Here is a 14,865-nt window from a genome sequence, read left to right as displayed (position 1 = left end):
GGATGAAGGGCTCCGAAAATGTGAATGAACACAAATATATCAAAATTTGTGTACCTATGAAACCTTCCAGTGTCAGTGAAATATTCCTCTGCTGAAGCCTGATGCCGCTCTGCTCACCTCCTGCTCTCTGCTCTGAAAAGTCTCCTGTAATCTTCCAGCGTCAGAATGAGCTCAGTGTGAGCTGCAGTTACCAGCAGCGAGACTGACGGCCGATCACAAGAAAGATCAGTAATGGGGTTTCGCAAGGGGGATAAAGAGTTTCTCAAAAGTAGAAGGTGAACAGGTTGGAAGATTGAGGGAAATTAATATATTCGCGTCACTGTGTCAACTTTCACCTCTGATTCATACTGGCTCAGACTGCTCCCAAGTCAGTTTGGAGTCGTGGCTGATACAGTTTTCTCATGCGACTCCCAGTAATCTCTCTGGATTACAGCATCATGACTCACTGAGAGGAGCTGTCATCCTCTGCAGGAGAGGGAACCAAAGGGGCATAGACTATTAGTTTGTACCACACTTAGACACGTATTTGAGTGCCACATGAACCTGGTGGTGATTTCCAACCACTAGGGGGCTCCTTCAAAAGCAGCCCAGGCACCAGGATAACATGTAAGCAATCAACATTTCTGCAAACCGATGATATGTTCACATTTGTACCTGTCATACAAATCATGTTGATGTTTCTACAATATGTGTCATATCATGTTAACGCTACATGATTATGAACTGTGATTCATGACAGGAGGACGATGGAGGCGATGGTGGTGGAGTTAAAGGCGAGAGGGCTGCGAAGTCGGCGACTGCTGTTTGACACAGCATTTCCAAATTTGTAAGTGTGAAACCACTGGATATTTTTAATGAGACGTTGTGAGAATTTTCAGCCGTGTTAGGGATATTATAGCCAAGAATTCGAGACATACTCAGTCTGATTTATGGTGGCCAAAATGGATATGTGTAAGATCTTTTCCTAACCCTAACCAAGTGGTTTTCATGCCTCAACCAAAGCATAAACACAGTGTTGTAGCAAGACAAAGATCAATCAGTAACTCAACGAAAAGTTAAGTTGCAATATAAAGAACATTATGTCAGGGTTCAACAGCCCTGGTAATCATCGCCAAAACCTGTGCTGGTGATTGAGAGCAACATCACCATTTATTTGGACTGAATTTCTGTCTCTTTAACAGCTAACTGCTCCTCTATGTTTACCACCTAGTTGCAAAGTTTACGTTACGTTTGGCTCATTAAGTGTATTGAGAAAAAACTGATCGATGTCTGCCAGAAAAACTCAAAACAACAGCTGAAAGATGCTAAAATGCTGCTTAGAGCTGAGAAAAACTGCAGTCGGACGATCATTCGGTTGATTTGTCACAATTTAATCTGCTTTAAAACTGAAATTTCAGAAAAAATGTGTTATTTTATGACTCAAAAAGGACGCTGTGATCCAAACTGGAGTCAGTTAAATAAACAGGATGACGACGACATATAGTGAAGCTCTTAACCAGTAAGTAGTAACTATTTTATTCTAATTATTTATTCCAACCCTGTCTCCTTGAAGTTATATAGCAACAAACATTAAGGGGAAACATAATGGACCTTTGATTATGTATTACGATATTTTATCAGCATACTGTGAATGTTCACTGACATCGCATTTAATATGTGTTGTATTTAGTTTTAGTTCTACACCCACACACAAAACATCGCCTCTGAATATAATACAGCATTTAAGTTTCCCCCGACAGTGTAATCGAGGAAACAAATTAGCTGTATATAAACATCGCTTCTTGGAGACGGAGTCTATGTGACACATTGTATTGGTTTTGTTGTTGCCTCGAATCGTGGAGTGTGATTTCCACACTTTTATCCCAAACATCACAGGAACATTTGAGAAACAAGTGTCAGCATTTTGAATCAGGGTTTAATAAGAGAAATGACACCAAAGAACAAAACAAAACATGACATTCGATCGCTGAAAATCTCAATCTTCGGGCACCATCTGCAATACAAACAAGGTGTTTCAGTTCACCTGCAGCTTCTCTCAGCGAGATTTACACGACTGTACGAAGTTGAAGCTGATCTGCCCTGAATCTGCAGAGTAACCCAGATAAACGCACACTGACAGATGAGTTCTGTTCACTGGTACTGACCCATTTGGCTGCCAACCGGCCTGTCGTTTTCTTTGCCAAATGTCTTGGTTAAATTACTGTAAAACATGATCTCCCTTTTCAAAAAATAACTCACACTCTTATCACCCCCCTCCTGTATCTGATAAATGCCAGAACAGTCTTCAAAAACAGACTAAAATACCCCAGACGTGACATATTATCCTTTTCTGCATTGATTGCACAGTCAGGGATATTTATTTAGGTTGATGAAAGAGGGAGAACATTCAGCTTGGATGTCTGAATGCGTGAGTAAACGGAGTCATGTCGTCTGCATGAGCAAAACGATGCAGACTCAACAAAGAGATGAGCGGTGGGGTGGGAAGGCATGGAGGAGGAGGAGGAGGGGGGGAGGGCGACATCAAACAGAGTCACAACACTGTGGAAAACAAAGATTGGCCCAGAGCAATAATTCTGTCTTAACAGCCAGTTATGACAAACTGGATGATGATGAGAAAACATTTAATTTGCAGTGATCTTGGAGGAGGTCTGTCCTTCAACTAAAAGCCTGAAACTTGAAAAGTGACTCCAGCAGGTAGAGACAATAATCCTCTTTTCCACTTGGGAACCGCTTCAAACGTCAAAACATTGTTATCCTTCACAGATTTAAAGGTCATCCAGGCTTTTATCTCTTCTTTAAGCTGCTCCGACTCGCACAGCTTTTTCTAAGATGTGTCCGGTTCACAATGGATGTTTCATCAAACCTGCTGTGTTTAAGGTCTGATTAAGTATAAAAAAAAAACACTTGGTTAGGGTCTGGAAAAGGTTTTGTTTTGCCTTCCCTGGTTCTACACAAACAGGGCAGGTAACTGTCCTGACATTTCATTAAAAATACATAATTTTTTACTGCAAATTGTCCCGATGTCTCATCAGAAAAATCCAGCTTGTTACAACTTCTCTTGAACAGTAGTCTCTAGTTAAGAATATGCAGTGGTTTCACTCTTGTGAAACACAAATGTTGAAATATAATCGTAATCTTGTTAAAAATAGTGACTTAGTGGTAGAAATGTGTGGTTTCGCATTTACAAATGAGTACACCACCTTGAATGGTATCTCATTAAAAATTTCCAGTGGTTTCACTCTTACACATGTTGATACATAACCTTAGCCTCATTGAAAATATCATGTGGTTTCATGATTACAAATTTTAGAACAACAGCTTGAACAGTGGTCCCTTGTTAAAAAAATTTCAGTGGTTTCACTCTTACCCATGTTGATACACCAACCATAGTCCCATTAAACCTATCTAGTGGTTCCACGCTTACAAATGTTCACCCCATCCTAAAAAGTGGTACAGTGGTCTCACTCTTACAAATGTTGATACGCCATCTTGAACAGTGGTCTCATGTTAAACAATACCCAATGATTTCGAGCTAACAAGTAATTACAAGTGGTGGTCTCTCTCACATTTACAAATGTTGGGGCACTGTTTTGAGAGGCGGTCTCCCATTAAAACTATCAAGTGGTTTCAGGTTTACAAATGTTACAAAATCTTAGAGGTGTCTGCTTACAAGTGTTCAAACACTGCGTCGTACAGTGGCCTCGCAAATATTGAAACCCCGTCTCCAACAGCTGTCTCGTCACCACCATCCTTCCTCATCCTGACATGAGAGTCAGCACATATGGCGGTTTGCAAAAAAATGCACAATGCCAACATTTTATTCTGGCGTCTGGGCTGAGGGTTTTAAGTGGCACCATTTATCAAACGTTTTACTATCTCTTAGAGTTATGGCTTCACAGACCAAATTCAGGCTGAAGGTAGCGTAGTTTCACATGGGCAGGAGTCTTATTTAGGGCATTTGTGACTATTTTAACATCACAGCTTTCGGTCTAAAACTCAGATACAAAGTTGTTTGTTTTTTTTCTCAAGATTAAGACTTTATTTCCGCTCTTTCCTCTACTGTTGCCGGTTGCAAACACCATCCTGCTGAGACTGTGAAGATGGCATAGATTAAGCATATCAGCACATTTTCCCCTGAAACTGAACCCGTTGGTACGGAAGTTGAAATGTAATGGAGCGGCCCACAGAGGCTGCCGGTTCTCTCCGTAATGGTCTGGTTTTGTCACATTAATTATAATGTAGAAGCAGAAGAGCTGCGGAGATGGAAACTCTCTTGCAGACACTAGACACTGCCAGGGAACTTTTTTTCAACTTGGTCTCAAATTCTCATTTGAGCTTTTAGCTTTGATCTCTGTATTCAGGACCATTAGTGTCTTAAATTCAAAAGGCTTTCATATTCAGTTTGTCTTATTTGTCTTAATTGCAGCTTTTCCTTATGATGGTACGCTTTGATAGCAAGAACATCTCTGAACATTTAGTCTTGATACAGTAGACACTATAGTGATGGCTCAGAGCATTCAAAGTCCCAGTAAACAATACTAATGAGCCAGCATATGCAACACAAAGGTGATGGAACTTGTAAAGTTATCTAGCAAGAGTGTGTTCATCCAAAACAGCTGAGAAGGGGGTTACGAGGACAATGCAAGTGAGCCCTTAAACCAAAACAATGAGCTGAAAGTCGCTGCAACCCCAGACGTTGTCCCCCCACTGAGGATAATTCAGCTTGCTATCAAACCAAACCTATGGAGTAGATGTCGCTGTTTGGCCTGACAAATCCGTCGAAACAACAAACTCTCTTATGTGAACACATGACTAATTAAAAGCATGATACGTCCTGTTACATTTTCAAAATAAATGCACCAAAACTGGTTGAGAGTATTGAACCATTGCTGACTTCATCCTGATACAGACTTCCTCGCACTTTGGATTGAGTTTTTCATTGTTTCCATCATTATGAACCCCTGCCGGCACTGCAGCTTCATACACAAGCAAGACCTTTCATGCCTACGTGAGCAAAATGTCACCCTCACACTCGGATTGGGTCTGTTGGGTCCGTTAGAAGCTTTGATGTGAGACTTGGCTGGATAATTTGGCTGATTTTGGTTCTGATTGTTCCTCCCGTCAATTGCAAGGGTGTTCCTGACTTGAAGCTTGACTGAGCACAACCTCTGCCCAAATGATCCAGACGGATAAAAGCATGAAAAAGCATTTCGCAATTGGAGTTTATTTTGCCATTTTGTCACCATTTATGCATTGAGAACTGTGTTTTGGGCTAAATATCTTACTGGATATTTTGGAATAAGAGAAGATGGTTTTTGTAGGAGTTTGATGCACACCCAGACACTTTCTTTACATTCACTTTCTGGAAAAGATAGTACCTAGACTGGTACTCTGGGTTGGTGGCTCGGGTCCTTTTTCCAACCTAAAGTTCGTTAACCCTCTGTGGGTCTTTTTACATTGAACAATAATCACTTTGACCCATCTTTCATATGAAAATATTGATAATCCAAGTTTAAATACTAACATGTTATTGATGACAACGGGTAGCAGCCTCTTTTCACTTTTAGTTTTCATGTTGAAACCCCTTATCTTATGCTTCATGCTCTCATGCCTCTCTGTGAAGCACTTCACGTACAGATTTATTATTCATCGTGTTATCAGGAGCTATTGCTATTTAAGCAGATGGTCGCAGGAAGAAGCCGACTATATCTTCTCAACGGTACCCAAATAGTCCACAGGGTATCAGAAGCCCTCCATCCTGAAGGCCACGAGTGTTCGACTGTTGTGAACGCTCACGCCCGATGATAAATGCATCAATTGGTAATTAATTAGCAAGCTCCAGTGTTATCAAACCCACACAGAGACCGGAAGCGCTGACAGTCAAGGGGAGAGAAATCTGTCATCCTCTACCTCTCCTTTGTGGTTCGGGGGAGATGCATAATCATCTGCACGCACACACAGAGGACAATAATGACTGTGTGTGTATGTGCACTGTCCTTTTTCAGTTCTAATAAGTAAGCTCCATCTCCGCTTCACCTTGTGTGTACTTTCACCTCGAGTTCCCTTTTAAAAAAGGAAAAAGGAAGAAAAAGGAAAGCTGAGCTGAGCTTTGGCCCTCTCTCTCGCCATGTCTTACAAACTAAAAACCTTGTCTGGCTTTCAGTGATGCCCCCTCACAACCTCTCCACCTTTTGAAATAAACATAACATTGAGAGAGGAAGTGGCCGGATGTGTTTCCTTTTGTTCTGCTCATTTATCCCCACGAGATAGAGGGGGAAAAAAAAGAAAGCGCATAAAAGAAGCAGTGGGCACCGTCCGCCTTCTTCCTGTCCAATGCAACAAACACACACACACTGACATGCACTCGTGCACTCATTCATATGCACTTTCACAATATTTCATGACTCATCTTTTATGCATGGCCCTGTGTTACTGCATTCGCCATCCCTCTCCTCTGTAGAGGAGAGCGGGATGGCACTCAGGGAAGATGCCGCTCGTCCTGTTGGCACCCTGAGGGGAAGTGAAGTGGAAGCCGGCGGTTCAGGCACACAGATTGTGCCCTGGCTGTGAGCTCACGGTCTCGTGACAGAACCTTTTACGATCAGCGCTCCGTTTGACCTTTGGCAGGCTGGTGACAGGGCTTACAGCATCCTCGTTATCTCCGACTGCTGTGCTGTTGTTTCTCGGGCGTTTTGCGTGAGTGAATCAACTGTGATTCCTCGCAGAAAGACTATATGGCCACCAAGGGAAGGACAGAAGATGTGTAATATATTTTTTAAAACATTTTTTATGGTAATATTGCACCAGCTATTTTTAAGTCCAAACAGTGCAGAATACAATGCAGAAATACACATCAATAAATAACAGCTGGCACCATCAGTTTTTCTTTTAGATAACTGACAGCAACTGTTTTTGGAAATCGCTACAGATCCGATACCCCCAGATACTTCAAGTATCGCACCACTGCTCGTCTTATGTCGCTCACACTGATGCGCACGTTCTGCCACAAGGAGAACATAGCATAAAATAGAAATGCGAAGATGTCAAAGAAAACAAGCACTCTAGGAGGAATGGACAATAGAATGGTGCAAGGGTCAAGCGAGGTATAAAAGGAAGCAGGGTTGGTACAATTAACGTAGGAGGCGTCGTAGCGCCATCTAAGTGAAAAGCAGGTGAAAAGACAAACAAAGCCCTTCAGCGTTTCCTTGATAATCAATTGCCGCTCACACACGCTCACAATCTCTAGGACTCTGGACGCTGTTAGCCTGCAAACAGCCTGTTCCTGATAATTGGCTAGAGAGCAGCAGAATGTTAGTGAAGCAAGACAAAAAGCGTGCACGCAGAAAGCCAATTGCAACCTATGTCAGGACGGGGGAAACTTTACAAACTGCAGTCCGCTGATGATCTTGACACCTTTGAACATTTAGAATTAGCACTGAAATGTTTTTCCGTTGGTGGTTTAAGTTTGTGATGAATGTTGAATGAAAGCACTTTATGATACAATCCCAGGGCTCGTCAAGTGAATCACGGGGTCATGATTTATCAAAAGTAATATATGCAATCAGTTATGACAAGAAAAACATAAATATGCTAATGTCTGTCTCGAAGGAACCAAATTCAAGTCAGAACTTCTACAAGTCTTGGGACAAGGAAATTGCATAACGGGTACTTTGTAGAGTGTGTACGAAAACGAAGTTGAAGTTGAGGTCAAGAATTTTACAAGTATCCACAGTACATTTCAAAAGTGTCCCAGAAGCAGCTCGTTGGTCGGCTCCACAGAGAATCTGACCAAGTTTTCTTTTTTTTTTTCTGACAGGAGCTGACAGAATCCGCATCAAGCTGCACCAACCAGATCCAGCCAGGTAAGAGGTCAGGCACAGGACACACAGAGCCTCCGGTCCAACCTGTGCATACTCTGCAGGTACAATCTGAGCATGTCAACAATATCTGGCAGGAACGATCCTCATTCTCCAAAACGCCTCCGGTGCAGTGTATGTCACTGTGTAACAAATGGGACCCAAATACAAGACACACAGGCAGACAAGTAGCTGAACAAAAAGTGAGCTTTAATCACAAAAAAAGCTGAAAATCCCAAATCTATAAAATCCCAAAATAGAGGAAACAAAAGGCAGAGAGCAAAAACTGGCGAAATCAAAGAACCAAAGCAAAAAACAAAGTATAAACCAGGAAAACACGAGGGAATAGGCAGCAAACACAGGTCAAACATGAGGAGAGGACCAGGAACAGACGAACTGACGAGGAGAGAGGGGAAGACATGGACTTCAGTAAACAAGGAGTGATTAACTGAACTGAACACAGATGGGGGAACAGACAAAGAGAGGAAATGGCAAGTTAGACATGCCACAGGAGGATATAACTTCAACATAAAACAGGACATAACAGAACAACAACTGAACCATAACAGTATAAAGCCACATTGCACGTGTCATAGAGACGCACCCAGTGAAGTCAAAACAGACCTCGCATCAAACTCTTTATCTAGCTGATGATATTCTGTATCTATATTAGTTTTCACCAAATCTCATAAAAAGACCTAAACCTGCAGTTAAATGATTATCTGATTGTCTGAAGCTGTTATTTTAAGGTGACGAAGCTACATAGTGTTGCTTTAAATAAAGTTAATGAATGCAAGTGATAATATTTTTATTAATAATTGAAGTAAAGTCCTGACATCATTTGCACTTTGGCACCACCTGAGCACAAAAAAAGCCCTTTAGATTCTAATATTACGTGCGACCCTGCTGAGGTTTAACTTTATCGCCAGCTCAAAATATCCAAGACTAATAATATATCCCTCACTCTGCCGCAGTAATGCCTGTTTGCAATAATTACACATTACCAAGGAGCGCGTTTAGACTCAAGTGCAACTTCATAGTACATCATAATCATCTTTTTGATCTTCGCCTAATATAGCCACTTAACCCCCTACCTACAGTCAGAGTGAGAAATGCAAAGAGGCGTTTCTGCTCACTGCAAACTTGTCTCTCTCAGCCTCAGTACTTATTTCCAGCTTCTTATTACTGCGTAAGCAGGGACATCAGAGCCCATCTAGAAAGGGAGGCTTTGAGAGCTTGTTTTGGCTGCGGTCCTAGTTATAATTTTCTCATTGGTATTCCTGCTCCACAGTCTGAAGTAAAAAAGTGAAAGAGAGCCAGACAAGAGTCCCAAAACACTCCCAACAAACAGCCTCTCTTAGCTTCAGCTACAATTTCTTCATCTATGTTTTATCCCTTTTTAAATCACCGGTTCGAGCATGTGAGTTGTCCCCCAGGGCGCGATTGTTGGACCCCACCAATTTCCTGTCTGCATCCTGCGTGCTTTTCTTTTCTTTTTTTTTTTTTTGCCACAACTGCTGATTCGTGTTTGTCTAACTCTTAATGTTGTCATAGTCTGTTTTTAATCATGAGCCGTGTTTGTCCAGAGCCCATTCAATTATTCATCATGTTTGCTTAACGAGCTGCCCCGCCGCAAAAGACAGCGCTGATGCAAATTAAACTCCGGCAAACTAAGAAACAAGAACCAGTAGCTGTCGTGTAAATGAGCTCGGCGTGGTTTGGGAAAATGTACTGATTGTTGTAATATCTGCCAGAGTTTCATCAGTCAATGACAGGACCAGCACTCCTAAAAACATTAAATCAATATGGCAAATATTAGAAGCAAGAGCTTGCCCTCTGGGGAAACGGAGGAGGCAGAGAGAGAGAACAAAACAAAGATAACGAAAATAGGTAAAAGGTTGTGGGGGAGCAGCTGGAACAAAGTAAAAATACACGCTGAAAATTTATATAGTATGTGAGACAATATACAGTATACACCCTGAGAGATGAGAGAGGAAAATTTGATCTCGCTGCCTCTATCCCATCATCACAAGAGATGTCTTTCATGCATTTTTTCCATCTCCTGACAGCTTTTTCTCTGCAAGTAGGTCACTTCAAAAAATAAAAAATAAAGCTGTAATGAGAGAAGCGCTGTTTTTATCATGGCTTGCCACACTTCCTCCTCACTAATTGACAAAATGACAGCAAGAGTGGCAACAGGACATATTCACGCTTCTGTGAATTCCCCCCCACCGAGGGTCTTCAGCCTCCGTCCATCTTATGCTACGTGCATCCAATTTGTCCTGATTCTAGCTGTTATTTGATAATAGATACAATCCTGCACAGCGCCCTCACAAAGAAATTTTCATAGTGATATATTCAGCCAGCTAATAAGAAGGATGGAGCGGGGAGGGAGGGGTATAAGTGCTCATAATCCATCCAAAATCCCTCTCATCTGTTTCTTGCATTGAGTGCCATAAGAGGGAGAACACAACGCCTCTCAATTACTTTTCTGCGCTCCATGTCGCAACAACTCTTTGGGCCCAATTATGTATAATAATACAGTTGCGGGCAGATTCTATTTTTGTTCGAGCGTTTCAGTTGTGCACACTTTGTTTTAATGAACCCCCCACAGACTACAACCTTTTCTACAATGGTAATATTTGTCATTTCAGAAAAATAACATATCATCATATTCATTTTAGCATAAAGGTCAGATTGACCCCCGCCCATGCTATCTGTGGTCACACTTTCAAAAGTATTTATTAACCTTACACTGTGATCATGTATAGAAAACGGGTAGACAAACGGGTGAATGCAATAAATACATATGTTTCTTATTACATCCATTAGAGTTATAATGAATGTGGAAGTTTCTCTAAATAATTGCTCCACTGTGGAGCTGACCTGGCCGAATGTTAAAGTGTTTAATTAACCATAGAATGACAATGTCCTTTAGCACATCAAACCTCCGTCTCCGCATGTTTCTTGTCTCACTTGACACCGTGATTGTCAAATACAAATGCTAACCTTAGAAACCCTACAAACTTTACAAAACATCAGACAAATGAATCAGCACACATGAACTAAGAGAAAACATTACAGACTAAAGATTGATTTAGTAAAGTGTGCTTAACCTTAGCAACAATACCTGTTTAGCATTTATATCAGCAGCATATTCTTTTTGATATCTATAACATTCTTTCTAATTACTTCCATCGGATAATAATGAATGTGGCACTGGGAAATGTTTTAGGAATAATTGCTCGGCTATGGTTCTGACCCGTAGCCAAATGTTAAGGCGTTTACCATAAAACAACAATGTCTTCGAGCGCGTCAAACCTCCGTCTGCACATGTTTCTCGTCTCACTTAACACTGTGATTGTCAAAAACAATGTTGAACCTTAAAATGCTGCATGTATGACATTACACAAATGAATCACTAGACATAAACTAAGATAAAACAAAACAGAATAAAGATTGATTTAGCAAATGATGCTTAACATTAGCAAGAATAGTAGTATAGTAGTAGTGGTATATACATATGTAATAAATGGTTTATAAACCTCTTTCTAAATACTTCCATAGGAGAAACGATGAACATGACATTGGTGAATATTGTAGAACTAATTGCTCCACTATGGTTCTGACCCGTATCCAAATGTTAAGGCGTGAAGATGATGCAGTTCGACAGTGAAAGCAGCTTTTAATGACCCATAGTTACGCTTCTTGTTTGGCAGTAACTTCTAATGGCTGCAGCAACTGTAACAGCATCAATGATAGAAGTCCGTTTTGCGTGGAAACTGACTGTGACGGTGCGATGAAGGTGCGGTACACCTGTCGCTGGTATTCTGCAACAATGTTTTACACAGTCTCCCAACCTTTTTTTGGAATAGGAGTTGAATGATTGATGCCGCAAAATCCTCTTCCACTATAAAAGAAGCAATACCTTCACTTTAACATAATGACCTTTTGAGTCCATTCGGTGGGAAATAGAGAATTCTGTCTTTTCGGTGCGGAACGACCTTCAGGGGCAAAATGTAAAAATGTGGGGAAATGTGTTAAAGTGAGATTTTCCTGGAAGCCTTCAAATATTTCCAGCAGCTGGGTAGCTTGACAATCTTGAGGGCAGTCTTTTTGAAAGGTGACATTTACTCAGGGTTGTTTTTCTAGTTTCTTAAGACTTCTGCTGACGAGACAACGCCTTGAAGTTTGAAATGTGTTCAGACTTTCTGTCAGAATCACTGCACTAAAATAAAGTCAAAGTGAAAGCTGACAGTGAGGTGACAGTAAAAGCCTGTGGCTGTGTTTTTTCTTCTTTTTTTTCTCCCCCCTCTCTGTTTACATTTTCTGTTGCCTGACAAAGTCACACGATTAACTGAATTAAGTCTCACTTGTTATGCCCAGTCATCTGACTTCAGTGGGGATGTGTGCTGTGTGATATGATAACATCCAACCAGGCGCTCGTGCTGCGTGGTCTGACGAGCAGTGTGTTCATCACATTGGATACACTGCTGTGGGTGTCATCCATAGCTGTCATTGTGCACTGACCGCGTGTGTGTGTGTTTCTGTGCATGTCACTGTTTGGTTTCCGCTGCCTACCACGCTGACAGGTGTCAGTTTCAGCTCGACTGTCAGACTGCGAGGCTTCTCATGTCTTTTTTGGGCAGCCGGGAGAGGGGGAGGGGTTATGTTAGTGTCTCCGAATAAGTGTGTGACGTCTGACAGAATTAGAAATGGGGCTCTGAGGGACCGTCACTGCTAATGCGGAAAGCAATCTGTCAGAATGGTGTATTAGGAGGGGACATTTCCCTCATAACTATGACGGCTGTATGATCCGTGGAGTGACTCATTGCAAAAATGAGGAGGAGGGAGAGAGACACTGAGAGAGAGGGTTTGTTGTAGGTTTCACTAAAAACAATGCCTGGATCAATACACTTAATTTCTATTTCTAGTTTCCTTTCTCCCTGACATGAATTCTGACAGCCCAACATCTGTGTTTGTTCCCTTACCAGCCGCCTTTCACCCTCAGCTGAGGTAAAACCCTTCGGTGCCCTGCGCCTCCCTGATAAGAGCCGCCGTTGTTCGCTGGATCGCCGCCATTTAGCCATTTAATTCTTCTCTTTATACCACAGAACAATTCGGTTTCTCTGTTGCTAAATGGTTGGACCTTGCCTTCAGATAAGACACAAAGACCCCCTTAGGTGTCATATCCGAGCTGCTGGAAGAAGGCTGTGTGCTTGTGAGCAGGATCAGAGCATAATCAGAGCTGTGGCACCCGGCGGAGTCGAGGATGTGAGCCACTGGCTGTCGGGCCAACTGAGGTGAATTGAGCCTGAATGTAAAATAAAGCAATCTTGACGATTCAAAGGCAGGAGAAACACACACCGGATCGACAATATTCTTGTACAGTGTGGTGAGTCAATATATCATTTTATTTGGTTATGACTCCCGAAAGCCTTCAGTATATAATAAACCGCATGTTTAAGCTTGCAAACCTAAATTATCCTGCTAAAGAACACGACTTCACAACAGCCTAACTTAAATTAGATACAAACATGGGCACATTGTACAACCAGTGAGTGTGTGCACACCCAGATTTATTATAGAAGGTTACAGGTCTCTTTTGTTTCATATGACTAAGCCTAAAATTAAAGAATATTGAATCTCAGACGTAGATCCTTTGTCTGCCTGCTCATCCCTGTGTCCAAGGCCATTCACCAGATTTAGGCTATTTAATTGTTCAATTTGCCTATTTGGGCATTTTGTTGAAAGCAACTAAAAAGTAGTGTAGTAAGTAACTTATTGACTTCAAGATGAGGAAATCATAGGTGCTAAAATGCAAACTGATTTCTGGGTTTTGGGACAGCACAGTATATGCGCCGTAGTGTTTCTAGCACCACTTAAATCTTTCCTCTGGGAAAGTTTTACAAATAGAAAACTTCTATCAATCAAAATTTCTTATTAGGAAGAGTTGTAATTGTCTTGCTTTTAGTTCAGGGTGTCCTATGAACAGTTTTACAGACGTGTCTTTCATTTTGGCGGTCAGTGCTTTCATGCTAAGAGTTAGACGAGATGTTTTTATACCACTCACACATATGTAATGATGCTGGAGCCTGCAGCTTAGCTTAGCTTCGCATAAAGACTGGAAATAAAGGGGAATCAGCGAGGCCAGCTCTGTCCACAGATGAGTAAATCCACCTAGTAGCGCCTCTTGAAAGCACTAAGTAATGTATTCACACTTCATTTTACGTACTCACATTGTCAGATTCAGAGATGAGGAGCGGTGCCTCTGATCCTCTGCTGAAGTGGGATCATCTGTGCAGAGAGAACAGCGCTGGTGCCAGAGCTGCTTATGAAGCCCCACTATCACGACAGGTCAGCCACAACAGGAGCAGTCTCTCCTGTTTTTTTGACTAAAAAATTTAAGAAGACCTACTTTGTCCTGTTACTAGTCCCCTCCCCCCAGTTCATAGAGGTGAAACTGGAAAAAAGGAGACACAAACTGACACGCCGGCGCTGTACATCACCCTTACCTGTCAGCCTGAATGACGCCATCTCCTCTGCGAGCTCATTGGTAAACATAAAGTGTGTGTCGGTAGCCAGATGGAGAGCACGGGAGGCTATCTGCTCTCTCACTCTCACTCACGTATCAGCTTGACTGGATAAGAGGATCCAGACAGTCAGCACAGGAACCCATTTTAGGAGGGTGATGGCACTGAAGTAATGAGGGTGGTTGTAGGATCTGTCCTCACCTCACCCATCTCTCTAGCATCCTCCTCGCCCAGCTTATCACCTCGGTCCTTGATGCCGTCCTGCATTGTTTACATCTCACAGTTCCCCCGGTGCACACATTTTTTGTTTTCAGGTTTTCCCTCCCTTCCCTACCTACCTTGCAGGAGAAGTTTCACTCGCTCTCCGTCCTCCGCCGCGAGCAGAATCTTGATTTGGTTGACACTCAAGGCTCGGGCGAGACAAGGCAATAACTCATCCTGGCTGAATGCTGATGGCAGAGTTTAGCCTTGAATGA

General features: G+C 42.0%; 1 protein-coding gene across 2 annotated transcripts in view; it reads left to right on the top strand.

The window, feature by feature from the left end:
- Positions 1-14,865, top strand: part of magi2a (membrane associated guanylate kinase, WW and PDZ domain containing 2a) — a 266,178-nt gene that overhangs the window by 15,713 nt on the left and 235,600 nt on the right. Inside the window, exons 2-3 of one of the 2 annotated variants that reach the window (XM_037122093.1) lie at positions 740-826; positions 7,817-7,862. The gene's annotated coding sequence lies outside the window, so the exon portion shown is untranslated. The remainder of the gene's footprint in view (positions 1-739; positions 827-7,816; positions 7,863-14,865) is intronic. The other variant, XM_037122094.1, reaches the window with a different exon arrangement.

Source organism: Acanthopagrus latus, chromosome 14, assembly GCF_904848185.1.
Source record: "Acanthopagrus latus isolate v.2019 chromosome 14, fAcaLat1.1, whole genome shotgun sequence".
NCBI classification, from domain to species: Eukaryota; Metazoa; Chordata; class Actinopteri; order Spariformes; family Sparidae; genus Acanthopagrus; species Acanthopagrus latus.
The sequence above is the reverse complement of the archived record's forward strand: the minus strand, read 5'-3'. Positions and strand labels throughout refer to the sequence as shown.